The sequence below is a fragment of the Rutidosis leptorrhynchoides genome, chromosome 9 (assembly GCF_046630445.1).
Source record: "Rutidosis leptorrhynchoides isolate AG116_Rl617_1_P2 chromosome 9, CSIRO_AGI_Rlap_v1, whole genome shotgun sequence".
Lineage (NCBI taxonomy): Eukaryota > Viridiplantae > Streptophyta > Magnoliopsida > Asterales > Asteraceae > Rutidosis > Rutidosis leptorrhynchoides.
In genome coordinates, this window is record NC_092341.1 from 312,519,662 (window position 1) to 312,527,681 (window position 8,020).

The window sequence follows — 8,020 nt, forward strand, 5'->3', positions numbered from 1 at the left end:
CGACTCAGTTAAAATGTATATACATGTAGTGTTTTAATATGTATTCATACACTTTTGAAAGACTTCAATACACTTATCAAAATACTTCTACTTAACAAAAATGCTTACAATTACATCCTCGTTTAGTTTCATCAACAATTCTACTCGTATGCACCCGTATTAGTACTCGTACAATACACAGCTTCTAAATGTATGTACTATTAGTATATGCACTCCAATGATCAGCTCTTAGCAGCCCATGTGAGTCACCTAACACATGTGGAAACCATCATTTGGCAACTAGCATGAAATATCTCATAAAATTACAAAAATATTAGTAATCATTCATGACTTATTTACATGAAAACAAAATTACATATCCTTTATATCTAATCCATATACCAACGACCAAAAACACCTACAAACACTTTCATTCTTCAATTTTCTTCATCTAATTGATCTCTCTCAAGTTCCATCTTCAAGTTCTAAGTGTTCTTCATAAATTCTACAAGTTCTAGTTTCATAAAATCAAGAATACTTCCAAGTTTACTAGCTCACTTCCAATCTTGTAAAGTGATCATCCAACCTCAAGAAATCCTTGTTGTTTACAGTAAGATATCATTCTAAATCAATGTAATACTCATATACAAACTTTGATTCAATTCCTATAACTATAACTATCTTAATTCGAGTGATAATCTTACTTGAACTTGTTTTCGTGTCATGATTCTACTTCAAGAACTTTCAAGCCATCCAAGATCCTTTGAAGCTAGATCATTTCTTGTCACTTCTAGTAGGTTTACCTACTAAACTTGAGGTAGTAATGATGTTCATAACATCATTCGATTCATACATATAAAACTATCTTATTCGAAGATTTGAACATGTAATCACTAGAACATAGTTTAGTTAATTCTAAACTTGTTCGCAAACAAAAGTTAATCCTTCTAAATTGACTTTTAAAATTAACTAAACACATGTTCTATATCTATATGATATGCTAACTTAATGATTTAAAACCGGAAAACACGAAAAACACCGTAAAATCGGATATACGCCGTCGTAGTAACACCGCGGGCTGTTTTGGGTTAGTTAATTAAAAACTATGATAAACTTTGATTTAAAAGTTGTTCTTCTGGGAAAATGATTTTTCTTATGAACATGAAACTATATCCAAAAATCATGATTAAACTCAAAGTGGAAGTATGTTTTTCAAAATGGTCATCTAGACGTCGTTCTTTCGACTGAAATGACTACCTTTACAAAAACTACTTGTAACTTATTTTTCCTACTATAAACCTATACTTTTTATGTTTAGATTCATAAAATAGAGTTCAATATTAAACCATAGCAATTTGATTCACTCAAATCGGATTTAAAACGAAGAAGTTATGGGTAAAACAAGATTGGATATTTTTTGATTGTTGTAGCTACGGGAAATATTGTAGCAATTCTATACAAATCATATCCTAGCTAACTTATATTGTATTATACATGTATTCTAATGTAATCTTGGGATACCGTAGACACGTATGCAAATGTTTTGACATATCATATCGACCCATGTATATATATTATTTGGAACAACCATAGACACTCTATATGCAGTAATGTTGGAGTTAGCTATACAGGGTTGAGGTTGATTCCAAAAATATATATACTTTGAGTTGTGATCTAGCCTGAGACGTGTATACACTGGGTCGTGGATTGATTCAGGATAATATATATATCTATTTATTTCTGTACATCTAACTGTGGACAACTAGTTGTAGGTTACTAACGAGGACAGCTGACTTAATAAACTTAAAACATCAAAACGTATTAAAAGTGTTGTAAATATATTTTGAACATACTTTGATATATGTACATATTTGTTATAGGTTCGTGAATCGACCAGTAGCCAAGTCTTACTTCCCGAAGAAGTAAAAATCTGTGAAAGTGAGTTATAGTCCCACTTTTAAAATCTAATATTTTGGGATGAGAATACATGCAGTTTTATAAATGTTTTACGAAATAGACACAAGTAATTGAAACTACATTATATGGGTGAATGATCGAAGCCGAATATGCCCCTTTTGCTTGGTAACCTAAGAATTAGTAAACCGATCTACTAATTGACGCGAATCCTAAAGATAGATCTATTGGGCCTAACGAACCCCATCCAAAGTACCGGATGCTTTAGTACTTCAAATTCGTTTATATCATGTCCGAAGGATTTCCCGGAATGATAAGGGATATTCTTATATGCATCTTGTTAATGTCGGTTACCAGGTGTTCACCATATGAATGAATTTTATCTCTATGTATGGGATGTATATTGAAATATGAAATCTTGTGGTCTATTATTATGATTTGATAATATATAGGTTAAACCTATAACTCACCAACATTTTTTGTTGACATTTTAAGCATGTTTATTCTCAGGTGATTATTAAGAGCTTCCACTGTTGCATACTAAAATAAGGACAAGATTTGGAGTCCATGCTTGTATGATATTATGTAAAAACTGCATTCAAGAAACTTATTTTTGTTGTAATATATTCTTATTGTAAACCATTATGTAATGGTCGTGTGTAAACGGTATATTTTAAATTATCATTATTTGATAATCTACGTAATGCTTTTTAAACCTTTATCGATAAAATAAAGGTTATGGTTGTTTTAAAAATGAATGCAGTCTTTGAAAAAACGTCTCATATAGAGGTCAAAACCTCGCGACGAAATCAATTAATATGGAACGTTTATAATTAATATGAACGGGACATTTCAACAAGTTACAACCATTTTGTATTACGGTATTTTTTAATTTTTTTTTATCTGTTGGATATAGAAATTACAACACAAATAAATTAAGTACAAGTTACACTCGTACAACACTAACCATTCTCTCTATTTGAAATTTGAGATTATATATGTATCATAAGAAACATAAAATCCGTCATCATCTATAAAAACTATAGTTTTGGGATATTTTTGATAAATACAAAAGAACTAAATGACACACACTCATTTGCAAAATATCCTTAATATTTCATCAGGAACCATCTCGATCAATTTGATTTTTATCTGTAGCAGCAACTAAAGTATCATCGTCAACAATAGCCCCATTCAAATCATCTCTAACCATATCAATAGTCTCATTTTCTACAAGTTGAAGACCCATCGGCGTGTCACTCTGCAAATGTGTTTCTACATCATCGATAAAAATTTGTTCATCCATGTCAAAATTATCTCTAGGTGTTGTCTTGATCACAACTTTCCAATATTTACGAACAGGATCTGCAACATAGAATACTTGTTGTGCTTGCGAAGCTAGGATATAAGGCTCTTTAGTTTGCTTCAGACCTCGAAAATCGAGTGTCGCAAACCCATTCTCATCAACTTTTATCCTGGAACCACTTGATATCCAATCACAATGGAACAAAACTACTTTCTTGTCATCACCATACTGCAACTCGATTATATCATTTAAAACACCGTAGTAAGTTACATCTCCCACAACAGGATCATTATCTCTAGCACTCGAGAAGCTACTTGTTAGAGCCTGAAGTATAACTCCGCTATTTTGTGTTGTCTTATTCTTCTCTACATCTTTAATGTGAAATCGGAAACCATTTATGATATATCCCTTATATTTCTTTACAACCTCATTTGGACCGATTGCCAATGTCTTTATATCACTTGTGATTCTGTTATTCCCACAACTAGCCATGTCCTCATCAACCTGATTTGAGGCAATTTGTTTATACAGTAATAAGTTTCGCTCAGTTATATCATCACTACATTATCGTAATAAAACTAGCAAAAATAACTTACATAATCAGACAGCCACTCCTCAAACTCCTGACTATGTAAAGGTTGAATGTCACGCTTACATTTTTGAGCATTTTGATGACTAAGAATATTCAGATGCTCTCTGCAATCAAAGTAACAAAAAGAGAATAATGTACATTATCGTCAAAATTATACAATATCATATAAAAAAATAATCTCATAACATAGTAAATTTAAATAACTTACGTTCGTAGTGATGAGCAACCTATAAAATTGTGATTTATATAGGCTGCGTATATAGTATTTATGAGAAAAACTATATTGATGTTTCAGAAAAAGTCATTCTGAGAGTTAAGAGTCAAATGGAAATTAACGTAGATATATATATATGTAATAATAATGATATAAATGTTGATAGTACTGTAAAAGGAAGTACTACATTTCTTAAAAAACAAATATTGTTCGAAAAGTAGATAATATGTCTTTATGTTAGATTATTAGTTTAACTGAAAGTATTAAATTAGTAATTACTAGTGTTCGAACCCTCGCTTCGCGCCGGGGGTTCGGTTTTTAATATATTTTATTGCGTTTAGTTTGTAAAAAATTTTTGTGGCTAACGATGATGTTGTTGAAACGCAACTCGAGTCGAACTAAAAGGTATAACCCGTAAAAGATTTAAATGTTATTTAAAATTAACAATATATGTGCATCTCCGCGTTTCGCTATGGAGTTGTCGACTTTTAAAAATTTAACGGGGAATTAACGTGTATGAAAAGTACTCCAAATATTTAGCGTTTTTTAAAAAGCGCCCGTTTTGCGTATAGCTAGTGACATTGTGTTCCTAAAATTATTTCGAGTTTAACGATGGTGGCGGAAAAATTTAACTCGTTGCGAGTGCGAAGATATGGCCCGTTGAATATTTGGGTGGAGTTTATTTAAGATTTTTTATGAGAATGATTAATTGACACTTTACCCCCCTGTTTGGGGGGTGGATTTGATTTTTTGGATAAAGTGTGGGGTGGTTTGTGGTTGAATTTGAAAAGAAAAAAAAAAGCAAAATGTCAAAAATACCCCGGAAACTATTCACTTGGACTATGTCTTTTAGAATGTAGGTATAATTAACATCTAACCAACTATAGTATTTCCATGCTTTTCCGCTTAACTAATTACGTCGACCACTAAAAACTTAGACTACGTTTGAATAAACGTACACCGTTGCAAAATTTGTGTGTATATATGGTACCATAATGACCAGGCCCGGCCCAATGACTGTGCAGGCTGCTCAACTGCACAGGGCGCATCAAAATTAGGGGCCCAAAAACGATTATCCAACTTTCTTTTTATTGAGGCCCAAAAAATTCAAGGTGTATTTAGGTATATATTTTCACGGGAAAAAATGAGAGCGAATATTTTACTTTTTAGAGGGGCCCACTTTTATGATTTCTTCACAAATTTTTAGTGTATCAGTGGGGCCATTTTATCATGTAGTGGTATATTTTTTATATATAAATATATAAATAGAGAATTTCTTAATTAAAGGGGCCTATTTTCATTTTTCGCACTGGGCCACTGAATTTTACGGGCCGGCCCTGATAATGACGATTAAAAATGCACCATTTTATACACTCTTATAGCTATCTTGTTCTCAAATAGCTATTATGGAGTTGTATCATAATAATGGTTTTCTGTGATAAAACCCGCAAGGTTGTTTTTTGTTTATTTATTGTCTCAATGTATATCCTGGTTGTTCTCATATAATTCAAGTTCTTTAACCTTGTGTCGTAGTTCACGTGTTAGTGGCCTGCATCTTTTAGCGAGAGATCAGGAGTTCGATTCCCGTTGGGCACATTGCACACAAGGTTGTCCCTTAACCCCTGAGTTCTACTCAAGGGTGCCTTCGCACATCACTTTGCGTGGGCAGTGGGGGATGGGGAGTTTTACTGCCCATGTCCTCGGATTGGGTCGAGTTTCCTCCTAGACAGCAGTTGGAGGCAGGTTATGCAATTGCGAGAAATGAACGCGTGGGTGGTTTAGTCACCAGTCCTAGGTGATCCCAAACTGTTGTTAATAAAAAAAAATTAAGTTCTTTGTTTTAATCTTAGTGTTTATATATATATGTGTTATCTTAATGACAAATCCAGTTAGTTATTTTTTGATTTAAACCCGCAAAGTTGCGGGTATTAAACTAGTGTGTATATATATATATATATATATATATATATATATATATATATATATATATATATATATATATATATATATATATATATATATATAGGGGTGTTCATCGGTTTGGTTTTCGGTTTGTTCGGTGTATTCGGTTCGGTGTATTCGGTTTTGAAATTTTTCAGGCAGAACCGAAAACCGAATTCAAAATGAAAACCGAACCGAAACCGAAAACCGAATTCGGTTTAGGTTAAAACCGAAAATCATGAAACAATTCTAAATCGTGGTAGTTTCATTGTGACGTTGCGTATTTCTTAGTTATTTACAACCTAAAACAATGACGTACTATTAAATAATCAAGAATTCGATGATTTATTAATATTTACGACTTAATTGTGATGTTTACTGCTTCCGTTTTTAAGAAGATGAACATAATAACTTGAGTAACATGAATATAATGTACGCCACCTAATCGTCATATAAGTGAGAACCTATTTAGATGATTGGATCCTAAAATATAATGACATTAAAACATAAATATACAAATATATATATTAAAAATTTTGAATTCGGTTTTGAATTCGGTTTTCGGTTAAACCGAATTCAGAATTTTCAAAACCGAAAACCGAACCGAAAACCGAATTCAAATTCGGTTTCGGTTTTACTCGATCCGAAAACCGTTTTTCAAATTCAGTTTTGATTTTTTTCGGTTTGGTTCCGGTTTGATTTTCGGGTTAAACGGTGTCAAACCAAATACTGATCACCCATATATATATATATATATATATATATATATATATATATATATATATATATATATATATATATATATATATATATATATATATATATATATTGGTTCATCTACATACACTCTTATAATACATTAAGGGCCTGTTTACTTTTTTTTCATTAAGTCATGTTATGGATATAAATGGTTGTATGGATACAGATGACTATATGCAGTAATCCGAAAATGATAAATTGATCTTTACTTTATTTACTGAATGAAATAACTTAATAATAAAAATGACTATTTTACCCTTCATATGATTTTTAATTATTTATTCTAGGTAATTTGTCCATAATCATAAACCATATAAAAGTTCAATTACAGTATATTTGACCTTGTATCTGTTTTGACTATTCTACGATCTCGATAATACAGATCAAAAATGTAACCAGATATCATGAAATCATGAAACTCGTTTATATTCAAAACAAAACCCACCAACAATACTCTTATTTTTTTTTTTATCCATCTAAAAATTACTCCTTTCAAATAACCCACCAACAATACAAAACTCTTGTTTTCCAACAAAAGCAACTTCATATCACATGATTTGCCAACATAAACCTGTGTAGATGTGTGCGACCAATTTCATTGAACCCATCACCAATTTTATTAAACCCTATCGGCAATTTGTTTTATAAATCTCCTATTTTATCTCGATTAAGTCCTACTGAGATTCGAGTTACACATATAAGAACTTCAATCGATGTAAAGGATGATAAGGATAGCGATATCAAGTATGACTTATATGTTTTACTTTCTAACAAAGAAGATGAGAGAAAGAACAAAATAAAAGAGAAGGTGTAGGGTAGGTTTGGAATAAAGTGAGAAAAAAGCAGCTACATGGGGACTACACCTTGTTTTGAGGTGAGCCAAACAGTCAACCAGGCAGTTTTGGTTAATCATTAATCCAAAAGTAAACAGCAAAAGGTGATGACCGAATAAGTTATTGGCTCAATTAAGTTCAATAATGAAAAAAGAAACAGGCCCTAAGGTAGGAACCCACAATTTCATGACATGTGTCCACTTGAAATGAAGAAAAAATTTCAAAATTAAAGGGTACTTTAGTAAATACACAATTATAAAAATGATTAATCATTTGTATTCTACAAATTCCATCGTGAGATTAGTGGGATCTTTTAGCAACCACCTCCATGATAATAAGATTATAGGATTGGTAGTCTGTGAATATAGAAGTTAAATATACGATGCATTACTCACCTCACCCGAATAATATTAACTTGATAGACAATTAGTTCATATACTATTATATAATTGAAAAAAAGCAACTCTATTTTCTCAAAACTC